The 13,267-nt window shown below is 35.7% G+C and overlaps 1 long non-coding RNA gene across 1 annotated transcript; it reads left to right on the forward strand.

The window, feature by feature from the left end:
• Positions 1–2,923: 2,923 nt before the first annotated feature.
• LOC131409968 (uncharacterized) lies at positions 2,924–12,217 on the forward strand. The gene is made up of 3 exons (XR_009221098.1): positions 2,924–3,035; positions 5,102–5,178; positions 12,199–12,217. It is a non-coding gene; the product is annotated as an uncharacterized LOC131409968 (long non-coding RNA).
• Positions 12,218–13,267: the final 1,050 nt, after the last annotated feature.

The following is a 13,267-nucleotide window of genomic DNA, read 5'->3' on the forward strand; positions in this document are numbered from 1 at the left end:
ACATTATGGGTGTGAGATTTAATAGTCTAGGGAAGCTTAGATTGTATTAAACTTTTATTAACTGAGGATTTTCTCTATATAATTGAATAACTCACAGCTCTGACAGCTAACATGACTTAACAAAGATTAAATCTTCACATTCAGTTAAAAATAACTTGCATATTTTAAGTTAAAAAATAAATAAGTGGAAATAAACTTTCAATAAACATCATTTAATATTTGTTATTTGGAGTTATATTTACTTATATCATTTATGACCTAAATGATCCTTCATCAGCATTACTTTTAAGTATTTGTCTTCTTTGAAAATAGTTTTGTATTATAAATTCTGATGCACCATAAGCCACACAAATTTATTGTTATTTTATATTAAAACATTTTTGAAATATTTTTTATTCAGGAGGAAATGATATTTGCATATTTCAATGCAAATCATATTAACATATTTTTAAGAGTTCTAATTCTTTGCTATTATCTTTTAAATAAAGTCAAACATTGCCTTACCATGCTCATTTGAAATTACTTCCCTCAGTGCATTTTATACTACTTACATTCTAAATTATATGTGGATGAAACCAGGAAAGCCTTTGAAAAAGTTTATTGTGTTTAAAGGACTGATTAATTTCTGAAATTTCATATTAAGATACATTTTTACTACAAGATACCAGACTTATTTATTAATTACCAATTGCCTTTTAGGAATGAGATGATATAATCTGATACATAGTTCAAGTCGGGAATTATGTATATCCATGCATATCATCCATATATGAAATGATGAAATAATAAGATTAAAACTGCTTTTATAATGATTTTTAATTGACTGAATTTTCTTTACATGAGATGAGATCCCTCATTTTTTTCTTCCTCTTTCTCACCCTCCTCTTAATGTTCATGTTTCTCTTTTTTTCTTATCCTTTGTTTCAATCTTTTAGCGTTTAACAATTAGCCAATATTAGCACAGGTATTGATGTCAAACAGTCCTGAGCCCCAGTCTTTTCTCCACTAAATTTATCTGTGTAAACTTGGAAAAGTGATTTTTTTTCTGTAGAATTTAACGTTCTATAAAATAGGAATAATTATAGATTCTAACTCAAGGTTGCTGGGACTAATATATTAAAAATATAGACAGGGTATATATTTCACACACACACGTAACATTACTATATTAACATACATTTGATACATTATATATTAAAACATTAGGGATCTGGGGCTAGCCCAGTGGCACAGCAGTTAAGTTCGTGGGTTTTGCTTCAGCAGCCTAGAATTCTCCAGTTCAGATCCTGGGCTTGGAACTGCTCACCGCTCATCAAGCCAAGCTGAGGCAGCATCCCACATAGAAGAACTAGAAGGACCTACAACTAGGATATACAACTATATACTGGGAGCTTTGGGGACAAAAAAGAAGAAAAAAGGAAGATTGGCAACAGATATTAGCTCAGGGCCAATCTTCCTCAAAAAAAAAAAAAAACCAATAAGGACCTGTTATGTGCTAACTAGGTCCTCAATACAATTTATCTAATATTGACAATAGTGCCGATGAGAGTAATCATTTTATAGTATCTTCTATGAGGCAATAACTTGACATATACTACCCAGCTCAATCTTAGTGTTACCCTTTAGAGGTATTTGTTATTATGACCATTTCACAGATGAAGCTCAGAGAGATAAAGTGAGTACCTCATGTTACACAGCTATTAAATGACAAAGCTGATTTTGAAACCTATACTATATTTAAAATATCATGCAAGTAAAAAAAATACCATTTCCACATGGTGAAATATTTTTAACTATTTGAAGTTAAATGGCTGTTTGAGTCAGAAGAAAAAATTATACATATATATATATATATATATACACGTAATCTTCAAAGAATATGTGCTGAGACGCTATTGGGAATGAGCCATGTCGTGAGTTCTAAGTGTCACAGAGAAATACAAAGACAATCAGGTTGTTTGCTGCTGTACTGTGGTGGCTTTGTGGAGCCGTAGAAGCAGTAACTAGAAAGAGACTCACTTCCAGTGGTGGTGTGGGCACCATAGACAGACTCAGGTAAATAACATCCACACACAGGGCATTGTGTTTATAAATGGGCTAGTGGCAATTGAAGCCAAAAGGGAATTGGAGTTGAAGAAATTAGAAGGATCAAACGAGAGATGGTGTTCCCTGACAGGTGAGTCGTGCAGTGATGGGAATCCCAGGGTCATTTTAGAGTCAGAAATCTAAGACAGCTATGCTTTTGGAGTTTAGAAAAGTCTATCAGATACTAGCAGGGGTTTTATTACATGGTGGAGGACACACACGGTATTCTCCCTCAAAAAGAGGGAGAATACCATGAAGAAAGGAGGTACTAGAAATAAACAATAGAGCACTTCACTGGCATGAAGAAGGGAGCATGAACATGGGCAAATGAGGCCTAAATACACTGACAGTATTGGAGCATAAGATTGACATCATATAGATTGAGCAGACATGGAGCTGGCTCAAGTTCCTTGGTTTACCCATTCCTGAGCCAGTGTTTGGCCTGAAATCTGAGCCTGCCTAAGGAGCTACTCTTCCTTGTATTCATATAATATTAACTAATTAGAGGACATAATACTCATTCATTATTTTTTCATTCATTTATTCATTTGTTTATTTATAAAATATGTTTTGGGCAACTTCTTCTAGCCAGGCATTGATTTACGCAGTAGGAGCCTATAAATGAATGAAATGCAATATTTGCTTTTAAGACGCTTACCATTTAATGAGGTATTCAGAGAGGTAAACAGACCATTACAAGATAGTGTGATGTATTTAAATACAAGTTTAAGGAAAACACAGAGGAAAGGGTACTTAATCCAGTCTTTAGGGTGGCAAAGTTATTTGGGGAAGACAAGGCCTGACCTAAGTCTTGAAAGTAAATTATCAATTTTCTATTTGAAAGGACTGGAGAATGCAACTTTGAAAAGACCTAAAAATCGGAAAGAACATACTCATTTGGGAAGTCTGAGTATGCAGTAAGACTGGATAACAATCTACTAATGATAAAAGTAAGAGGATTGGTAAAACGTGAGGCCAAAAATTATCAGGAATCAAAAAATGCCATATTTAGCATACAAATTAGTTTTCAGTCTATCTAAAGGCAAGGGGAGATATATAAGATATGGATTTTAGAAAGTCTGCTGTGAATGTAGTGTGAAAGATAAACTGAAGAGGGGGAAGATTGAGAATAGAGAAAAAGAGTATATAGTTATAGTCTAAAATGGCATTTAGAACAGATGACAGACAGGTAGATAGACATAGATATTAGGTGAATAGATTAGATAGATGATAGATAGATAGATAGATAGATAGATAGATAGATAGATAGATAGATAGATAGATAGATAATTGATAGATAGGTAAAAAGATGTTGTCTGTACCAGGCATCATCCCTCTGCAACTAGAAAACAAGGTCCCATTTCTCTTCACAACCAAGATATAAATACCTGAGCCTCAGACGGCCTACTTGTCAAAAATAATTCCACCAACAATTTTTACCCCAGCAATCTGTGAGAGTTTTCAGTGTTCTCCTCGTATGTGTTCAGAAAAAAATCTTTCAGGTTCTTCTCAGGCTTTCTCATTTTCCACAAACTTGATGTTTGTGTTGTTAGCCAACAACCTAGTCACATCAACCCTCTTTCTGTAACTGCTACTTCTGTTTCTCCACCTGAACCCAGAGGGGCCGCTGCCCTCCTCTATACTCCTCAACACAATCGTGAACTCTCTCCTAATCTCTAAACCACAAACTGATACCTGGACACCACTTTGCATGTGTATTTTCTGACAGTCCAATGATAATGAAGCAGAGTGCAACAAGGAGCAGTGGTTCTCTGACGTTAGCATGCACAAGAATCACCCGGAGAGCTTGTTAAAACAAAGATGCCTGGACCCCACTCCCAGCAATTTCGATTCAATAGGGCTAGGGAGGACCCCAACATATTCCATTTCTAATAAGCTCCCAGATAATGATGATAATTCTAGTCTACAGACCCTACTCCTCATAGCTAGGATCTGCAGAACTATGCTGAGCCATAACCTCATGTCTCTTATAAGAACATCTTGTTTTCCCTCATTTTTATCTGCCATTTAATTGTACAGAAGTTGCTGACCCCACTTCTAAACTTAACTGATCCTCTCTATTCTTGGGAATCCTAGGAAAAACGAGACCAATCCTTGGTCCTGAGAGTCCTCCTCCCATTTCATGCAAAGAATATATCCCTAATTCCTCGTATATTGCCCAAGATTATTATTTTCTAAAGATTAATTCTAATAGAATGTTCAGTTTCTTTCAGGAAAACTCCTTCCTCTAAAAGATGTGGTCTGTTACTGTAGGCAAGTAGGACAGCCACAGATACTTTGTCATTAGTACAATTTTTATTCCATTTATTTAAGTATTTGTTAATACTTGTGTAGGATTTACTATGTACTTCTAAACACTATATAAAGATTAATTCATTTAATCTGCATAAACTATTTATCAATTATATAATGCTATTAACACCCTGTACAAATACGGAATATTTTGGGGGGGGGGGTGGAGTCATAACAAGAGGAGGCAGGGGCATAGTCTCTGACTCAAGGGGAATACAGAGAGCAATATTTACCAAGGATCTCCAGTTGAGATTTCTGTGTCAGCATCACCAGGGGAAGTCTGGAGATGGGAGTTCAAATGAAAATAGGGCAAACAAAGAACGGAAAACCAAGGAATGCAAGCAAAGCTACTGGGAATTGAAGGCAGAGCAGGAGCATGGAGGGTCCGGGCAGAAAATGAGGAAGGCACCCAGAGGAATTCCCTGACTTCTGTTTGGAATCGTCCTCTACATTGTGTGTGGGCTGCAGTTTAGGGTATTGTAATTTTATTTTGTTTGGTTTAGCATCTGAGTGTGAAGATAGGAAAGTAAGACTCAAGTTGTTACAGGAAAACCAAAGAATACTAGTTGTTTCTTTCTCCACCACGCCTATATCACTGGCATGTTTGTATTTCCCATCTATGGACTGTATGCTGCACTTTAGGCGTACTGCCTTTGTTTTTCATATCTAGGTCCTAAACTGCTCAACTGTATTTTATCTCCAGATTTCATCATCAACCATTGTCATCTGGCCCTAACCTGAACAGAGATCGCCATTTATTCTGAGTCTGCCCTTGGCTTGGTGAGTTATTCTCATTTCTTAACTTTTCTCTTATCATTCTTGGCACTGAATTATAACAAATATTTTTAAGATAGATAAGAAAAACATATGGATGATAGATCCAGTACAACTCCAACACTAAAGATTTGAAGCACAGGAAACTCAAATCAGCTCTTGCCCCCTCTGTCTGACCAGGAAAACAAAGAATACTGAGTGGACAGAGTGTCATATTTAACAGTTGAGATGGAAATATCTTTATATAGCATTTCCTCCTATCATTCATCATGCTTTTTCCGTATCTATGCCTATATTCTAGTTTTATCTCCAAATTCCTACTATTGTATCCTGACCACAAATTGCTCTACCCTTATTACATGCCTCATCTATTAGATCTATGGCCACTCAGTAACATTTTATATAATTTTACTGCAATGTACATGAGTTTTGGCATCAAGATCTGATTTTTAAATCCTGATTCCTTCACAGGATTTGCCTAACCTGTCCTTTCCATCCTCAATTTACTCATTTATAAAATGAGATGTTGGGTAATCTGACTTAGGTCACTGTGGATCTTTTAGGATAGTGTGCATAAAGCCATTTATAAAAGGGATGGACATAAAAGGAAAGATCATTGGCTACATGCATTTCTCTTCCTTTCTATTTTATATGCAGATGTGATGCATGGAGTTATGACAGCTATCTTGTGATGTGTGGTGTCAAGTCTGAGCACAATAACTAAAGATGGCAGTGCTGTAGATAGAAATAGCCTAGTCCTTGACGACATCATTGAACTTTTGAATGAATCCTAGGCTAACCCATCTTAAAAGATTTTTTAGGGGTCTGCCTGGCAGCGCAGCGGTTAAGTGCGTGGGTTCTGCTGCAGTGGCCCGGGGTTCGCAAATTTGAATCCTGGGCACGCACCAACACACTACTTGTCAAGCCATGCTGTGGTGGCATCCCATATAAAGTAGAGGAAGATGGGCACAGACTTTAGCTCAGGGCTGATCTTCCTCACAAAAAAATAATAATAATAATAAAGTTTTTTTATATACCCAACAAATGTCTTTGTGATGTTGTAAGCCACTACTAGTTGGGTTTTTGTTACTTACAGTCTAAAGAATTTTTATCTGATAAAGTTGAAACTAGAGCTTGTCACTTGGCAAGGTGTTACAGATCTGAATATGCAGTGAAAAGCACAGAGAGGATACGCAGTGACTGTGGTAGTGTTCTTGTCTGCAGCGTAACTATCTTCAATACTTACCTAATTCACAGGGCTGTTGAAGGTTTGTTAGTCAGCAATGACTCTTTAATGAGTATGGGATTTGTGACAGGGAATCAGAATCTTAGAAGACCATGCAAAGTGCTGAGAGGCAACGGTCAGGGAGAATCACAACTGGCTGTCAGGAAATCAGAAAGAGCTCAAATCACACTATTTTTGCATTTATTAGTAGCAACAGACATGAAATCCTTCTTTCCTCATTAAAAAGAGAATCATCTCTATCATTTCTATTAGCTCACCCAGCTAGTAGATTAATCTTTTTCATTGCCTATTTCGGTAGGAGGATTCCCAAAGTAGCAAACAGCGATTTCAAATTTCAGTCCAAAGGAATTATTATTGTGACTCCTTAAGGAAATAGTCAATTTAAGGAAACTAAAATTAAAAACCAGCAAAACTAGGTTGTAGGGCAGAAAGGAACAATGTTAGCCTAAAAATTGAAAGGAGCCACTCCTCTTTCCTTTCCTCGATTCCTTTACCTGTGTGTTCTGGCTGTGGAGAAAGAGCCCTACATATTGGACACAGGTTCCGAGCATACAGAGCTTGAGTTCAACCCCATAGTAAACCAGCACAATATCTCATGGGACTGTGAGACAGTAAGGGTCCCCAGATTATGACAAATTGCCGAGGGAGTTGATGTTGCCTTAGGTACCAGGGGCTACATTAATTTGTTACAGTAAGGAAACTGATTAACTTTATTATAATCCATACTCCACGATTCATCTGTCATATAAGTAGGTCAAATGAGTGAGTCAAAAGGGGACATGAGATGAATCCCCATAAGTGAATCTTTGTTGTAAACATTTTTACTAGAAAATATAACACAAATACTACCTACAGAACAATGCATCCATATAGTCAAGACTCAGAGCAAAAATGGAGGATGTATGAACAAAACACTCCATATGTCTTCTATGTGCCCCCCAAAAGACACCAACATTCTGATTTTTATGGAAATAAATTCCTTGCTTTTATTGAGAATTTTACCTCCTAAAAATGTATCTCTAAGGAATTATATTTCAGTTTTTTCTTATTCTAAAAATTTTACTGAAACATTTTCTGTTGGTTAGTGTTTGCATGAAATATCTTTTTCCATTTTTAGTTTCAACCTGTGTGTATCCTTATGTATGAGGTGTGCATATAGTTGAAAATGTATTTCCAGTCTGAAAATGTCTCTTTACAGAGCGTTTAAGACACCTTTTTTTTTTTAAAGTACTGATGTACAAGCATCCATCACTATCTGAACACATCAGCTACTTACTTTAGATAACAAGTGATGAGAGTTCAGATAATGAAGATGCAGCCAGCAAGAAATATCTCAAAGGTTCACCTGACTATTTTTTATCCTGAGGTTTCATAGCAAGACTTTCAATACCAAGGGTTCAGATGATGAAAATAACATTTATTTTGTTTCAACGTACTTTTTACTAAGCAATTTCTTCTTGTCTTAACAGTTTTATATTTCTATATCCTTTGTGCTTTTTTTTGTATTGAGTGTTTTTTGTTATTGTAGAGCTGATTATGGTGTTAGCTCTAGATTTTTTGTTGATGGTCTTTATCAGCTTGGGGGATTTGCCTTCTATTTTTAGGTTTCTGAGAATTTTTTTTTTTTAATCATGAATGGGTTCTGAATTTTGTCAAATATTTTGTCTCTGCAATATCATATTTTTCCCTCTTTTATTTACTAAGTGATAAATTTCATTGATTGATTTTCAAATGTTAAAATACAATCTTTACATCCCAAGGATAAACCCTACTTAGTAAAGTTGCATTATCCTTTCTATATACAGTTGGAATCAACGTGTCATATTTTGCCATTTTTGTGTCATTTTAGGGTTATGTTGGCCTAATAGCAAGTTTAGAAGTGCTCCTTCTTCCTCTATTTTTCTGAAAAAATGTATGTAATATTATTTCTTTTTTCAATGTTTGATGGAATGCACCAGTGAAGCAATATATGAACCTGAAGTTTTCTTTGAGAAGTTGTTTTTAACGTTTAGTTCAATTCTTCAATCAATATAGGGCTATTCAGATTTTCTAATTTTCCTGGTGTCAGTTTTGGTAAATTGTCTTTTCTTACTTCTTTGATCAGTCTAGTTAAAAATTTGTCAATTTAATTGCTCTTTTCAAAAACTAACTTTTCGTTGCTTGTGGGTTTTGTTTATTATTATTACTTTCATTGGTCTGCTTTCTAATTCATTGTTCTGCTCCTATCACAATTATTGCATGCCTTCTACTAAATTTGATTTAATATGCTCATCTTTGTCTAGCTTCTTCAAGAACCCTGGGTCATTATTTTTAAACCTTTCTTCTTTTCTATTATAGGCATTTAAAGCTATAAATTTATTTTAAGCATTTCTGTAGCTGTATTCCACAGATTTTGATAGGTTTTACTTTTATTAACTTTTTAAAATATTTTCTAATTTCCTCTGTAGTTTCCTTCTTAATCCATAGGTTACTTAGGATTTCATTGTTTAATTTCTAATTACTTTAGGATTTATTAGATACCATTTGTCCATTTCTAATGCAATTCCAATGGGGTCAGGGTATACACTCTTATATTCTCAAACTTGGAGGTGCATTAGGCTTTGTTTTATGACCCGTCATATGGTTTATCTAGTGTACTTGAAATTTAGCACAAGGTACTTGAAAATTATGTGCATTTTGTTATTGTTGAGTGTGGTGTTTTATAAATGCCAAATGGGCCAAGCTGGATGATAGCACTATTCATGTCTTCCATGTCTTGCTGATTTTCTGTCTACTTGTTCTATTAACTGTTGTGATGAGAGTGGTGATATCTCCAAATGTAATTGTGGGTTTATCTAGTGTCCCTTAGTTCTGTTTTTGCTTCATATATTTTGGAGTTATATCCATGATCATATCTGTATCATTTATTACTATAACTTTTTATTATAGTTTTAATGATTATTCCAGTGCAGTAGAATACTGGCCTCTCAACGATGCCCATGCCCTAATCCCCAGAACCTATGAATGTGTTAATTTACACGGCAAATGGGATTTTGCTGATGTGGTTAAGCTAAGGACCTAGAGATGGGGAAATTAGCCTGGATTATCCAGGTGGGCCCCATCGAATCACGTGAGGCCTTAGTATCCAGAAAGTTTCCAGCTGGGTCAAAGAGAGAACTATAGGAATGGAAGAGGGGTTAGAGAGATGCAGCTCAAGAAACACTCAACTTGCCTTTGCTGGCTTTGAGGATGCAGGAAGGGCCCACGAGTCAAGGAATGTGGTGGATCTAGCAACTGTGAGCCACCCTCAGATGACAGTCAGGCAGAAAACGAGAACTTTCGTTCTTTAACCACAAGTAACTTAATTCTGCCAACAACCTGAATGAGCAGGAAGGGGATTCTCCAGAGAGGAACGCAGCCCTGCTGACACCTTGATTTTAGTCCAATGATACCTGTCACAGCCTTCTGCCTCACAGAAGTGTAAGATAATAAATGTGTGATGTTTTAAGTCCCTAAATTTATAATTTGTTACGGACACAATCGAAAACCAATACATTTAGAATTTACAACGTGCCTTTTTATCTTATCACAATCTACCTTCAAAAGATAGTATAGCACTTTGCATATACAACAAGACCCTCCAGTTCTTCTGTGCTTTGTCCTATTTTTGTCATATATTTTGCTTCATTATGTTTTAAACCTACTATACATTTTACTATTTTATTTTTGTTCAATTTTTTCTCACTTTTACTTACTTTTGATATTTTCCTATGTCTTGTTCAAATTCACTGTTCTTTTATATTTCTGAGTTTATTTAACATATTCTTAAGCCCTTGCAGTGAGTTTATAATTTCAGGTATTTTGGGGTTTTGTAATTTTAGAATTCCCACTTGGTTTTTTTGAAATATAATTTTCACTTTTCTTTTATATTCTTTCTTTCACTTTTGCCTTTATATTATTGAATATATTTAGTATAGGTGTTAGAATAGCTGAAAGTCCTGGTCTTTAATTCTATTGTTTCTAACATTGCTTAGTTTTTTTCTATTGAGTCATTTTTTTCCTGTTTACTGTCATAATTTCTGGCATCTTTGTGTTGACAATAATTTATGGTTGGATGTTGGACATTATGCACATTATGCTGTTGAATGTCTGGATCTTATTGTCTTTGTTAAGGAGTGTTTAGTTTTGTTCCAGAAAGTAGCCAAGACCCTGTGGATCAGCTTGACACTTTTGTAGCATATTTTGAAACTTTGTTCATGCACGTCTTGAGCATCCTTTAAGCCTAGATTGGCACTACCCCTAAAGCATAGCCTTTCTGTAGGTTTTGCTGAATACTTACTTTGTTCAACAATGTCTCTCCTATGTGGCTTTTTGGACCTGTTGGCCCTATGTGAGCTCTGTGGATTTTCAGCTCTCCACTGCCCGGTATTTGTTCCTTCCCCAGTAGTTGTTTTTACCTGGTCTCATGGAGTTTCACCCAGAGTGTGTTCAGTTTAATATTTGGCCAGAAGTCAAAGGAACCCACACGCAGATTTCTGGAGCCCCTTTCCTACACAGTTCCCTCTTCTCTGATACCCTGCCACACAAATTCTGGTCATATCAGTACCCCAAAAGTCAAATCTTTGTCTCTTCGGCTCAAGGAAACCAGGTGTTTCTTGTGCCTTGGTGTTCTCTTTGTGCTTCCCCTCTCTGCATTGCTGTCAGAAAGTGCTTCTTGTAAGAAAATTGAGGCATGATGGATCTCGCATTGCCTATTTCCCTTCTCTTAGAGATCGTAGTTTTCTGCTTCTTGTATTCAGATTTGAAAATAGTTATTCCACATAATTTTCAAGTTTTTAAATTATTTACAGCAATTTATCCAGACATGATTAGAAATTAAAATCACCACACACAGAACACTATGAGAAATTACGCTTATTTTCATTATATAGTCAACATTTACTTGGATTTACCCACATTGTCAAATATTTCATTGCTCTTTATCATTTTCTGCATCTCTAACATTCCATCTTGGATCCTTTTTCCTTCGCTTGAAGAACACCCTTTAGTGTTTCCTTTACTATGCTTCTGCTGGTGACAAAAATCTCTCAGCTTTTGTTATCCTGAAAATGTCATTATTTCATTTTTATTCTTGAATGAACCCTTTCATATAAAAGCAATAATGAGGCTATGAGTTAAAGGAATGGTTATTTTTCAAGTGTCAGGATTAAACATGAATTTAGTTCTACTGGTACGATTGCCTTCCAGGTGGATGACGTAAAAGATAGTTTTAGGGCAATCTGTGATTGAGTTAGTCTCTAACTATGCCTTCATCAAAGATTTTGAAGCTTCATATTTTTATTTTCCTCCTGAGAGCAGCCAGTTCATCCACAATCCTTATCATTTATTTCTACCATAACAGTATAGTAAAACAGCCATTTGGTCTCGTGCCATGCAACTAAGTTGAGCAATTTTTATTTTTAAATTTTAGTTATTTTCCAAGGAAATTTTGAAACACACAGAATTTGAAATTTGAATACAATGAATAACCATATATTCCAAAACTAGGTTCAACAGATTTTAACAATTTGTGCTCTCTTTTTGTATACTTATATATTAATAAATTATATATATTTAATCAATCAACTATATGTAATTATATATTTATGTTATTTTATTTTATTGCTGTTGCTCTACCCTATGAAAGTAATGATTTAGACATTATGGTAGTTTATTGTTAGATAGAGTCTTTGAAGATGTAATTAGTTAAGGATCAAGATATAACTAGTTAAGAATCTCAAGATTAAATCATTCTGGATTAGGGTGGGCCTTAAATCGAACTGGCATCATAAGAAGAGGAGAGGACACAAAGAAGAACGCCATGTGAAGACAGAGGCAGAAATTGAAATGATATAGCTACAACCAGAGGAATATCAAGGATTGCTGAGAGTCGTCTATGGTTAGGAAGAGGCAATGAGGGATTCTTCCCTAGAGCCTTCAGAAGAAGCATGGCCCGAATGAACACCTTAATTTTGGACTTCCAGCCTCCAGAACTGTGAGAGAATAAGTTTCTGCTGTTTTAAGTCACCAAGTTTGTGGTAATTTATTATGGAAGCCCTAGGAAACCAATACAGTCCTCTAGCTCAGTAAGGCATGTGATGCTGATGATATGTGGATCACAGATGAACCACCCAACTGAACCTTCCTGAATTTCTGACTTGAAAATTGTGAGCAAACTAGAATAGTGGTTTTGAGCCCTGAGTTTGGGGATAGTTTGTTTTGCTGCAATAGATGACCACAGCAGAATTTGGCATCTGTGAAAGTGAGCTAGTTCCATACCAATAACATAAAATGCATGGAACTGATTTGGGGATGAGAAAGCAGGCAGAAGTTGGAAGGACTTTGAGGAGACAGTTGCTAAGGACTTGAAGGACAGTGAGAAAATGTTATTGGAGATTGGAGAAAGATGATGCTTGTAGTAGCAGAATGAGTTACTGGAAAATGGAAAAGGTACCTAATTGACTCGGGGAGACTCTTGAATCGGGGCAGATTGTTGAAAGTACCTGCTGGATTCCTCTCACTGTCTATGATAAAATACGAGAACTGAAGATAGACCCCACAAGGAAATGTTCAGTTTTTAAGCAGAATTTATTGGCAATACAGAGTCTAAAACAGTCTGGCCAGAGAGCAAGAAATTCTCAAAGAAAATAATAGCATCAGGCAAATATCAAATCCAGATCACAAAGATATAGTTTAAAGAAGAAATCAAAAGTAGAATGTAAAACTGTGCTCAGACTACAGATTTCAGTGGTGTCTCATAGACCCTCTCAGCTATATGAAGCTTTCTGAGTATCATAAGAGTGAAACCTTGTAGACCAGCTCTGTTAAATA

Source organism: Diceros bicornis, chromosome 9 (genome assembly GCF_020826845.1).
Source record: "Diceros bicornis minor isolate mBicDic1 chromosome 9, mDicBic1.mat.cur, whole genome shotgun sequence".
Taxonomy (NCBI): Eukaryota; Metazoa; Chordata; class Mammalia; order Perissodactyla; family Rhinocerotidae; genus Diceros; species Diceros bicornis.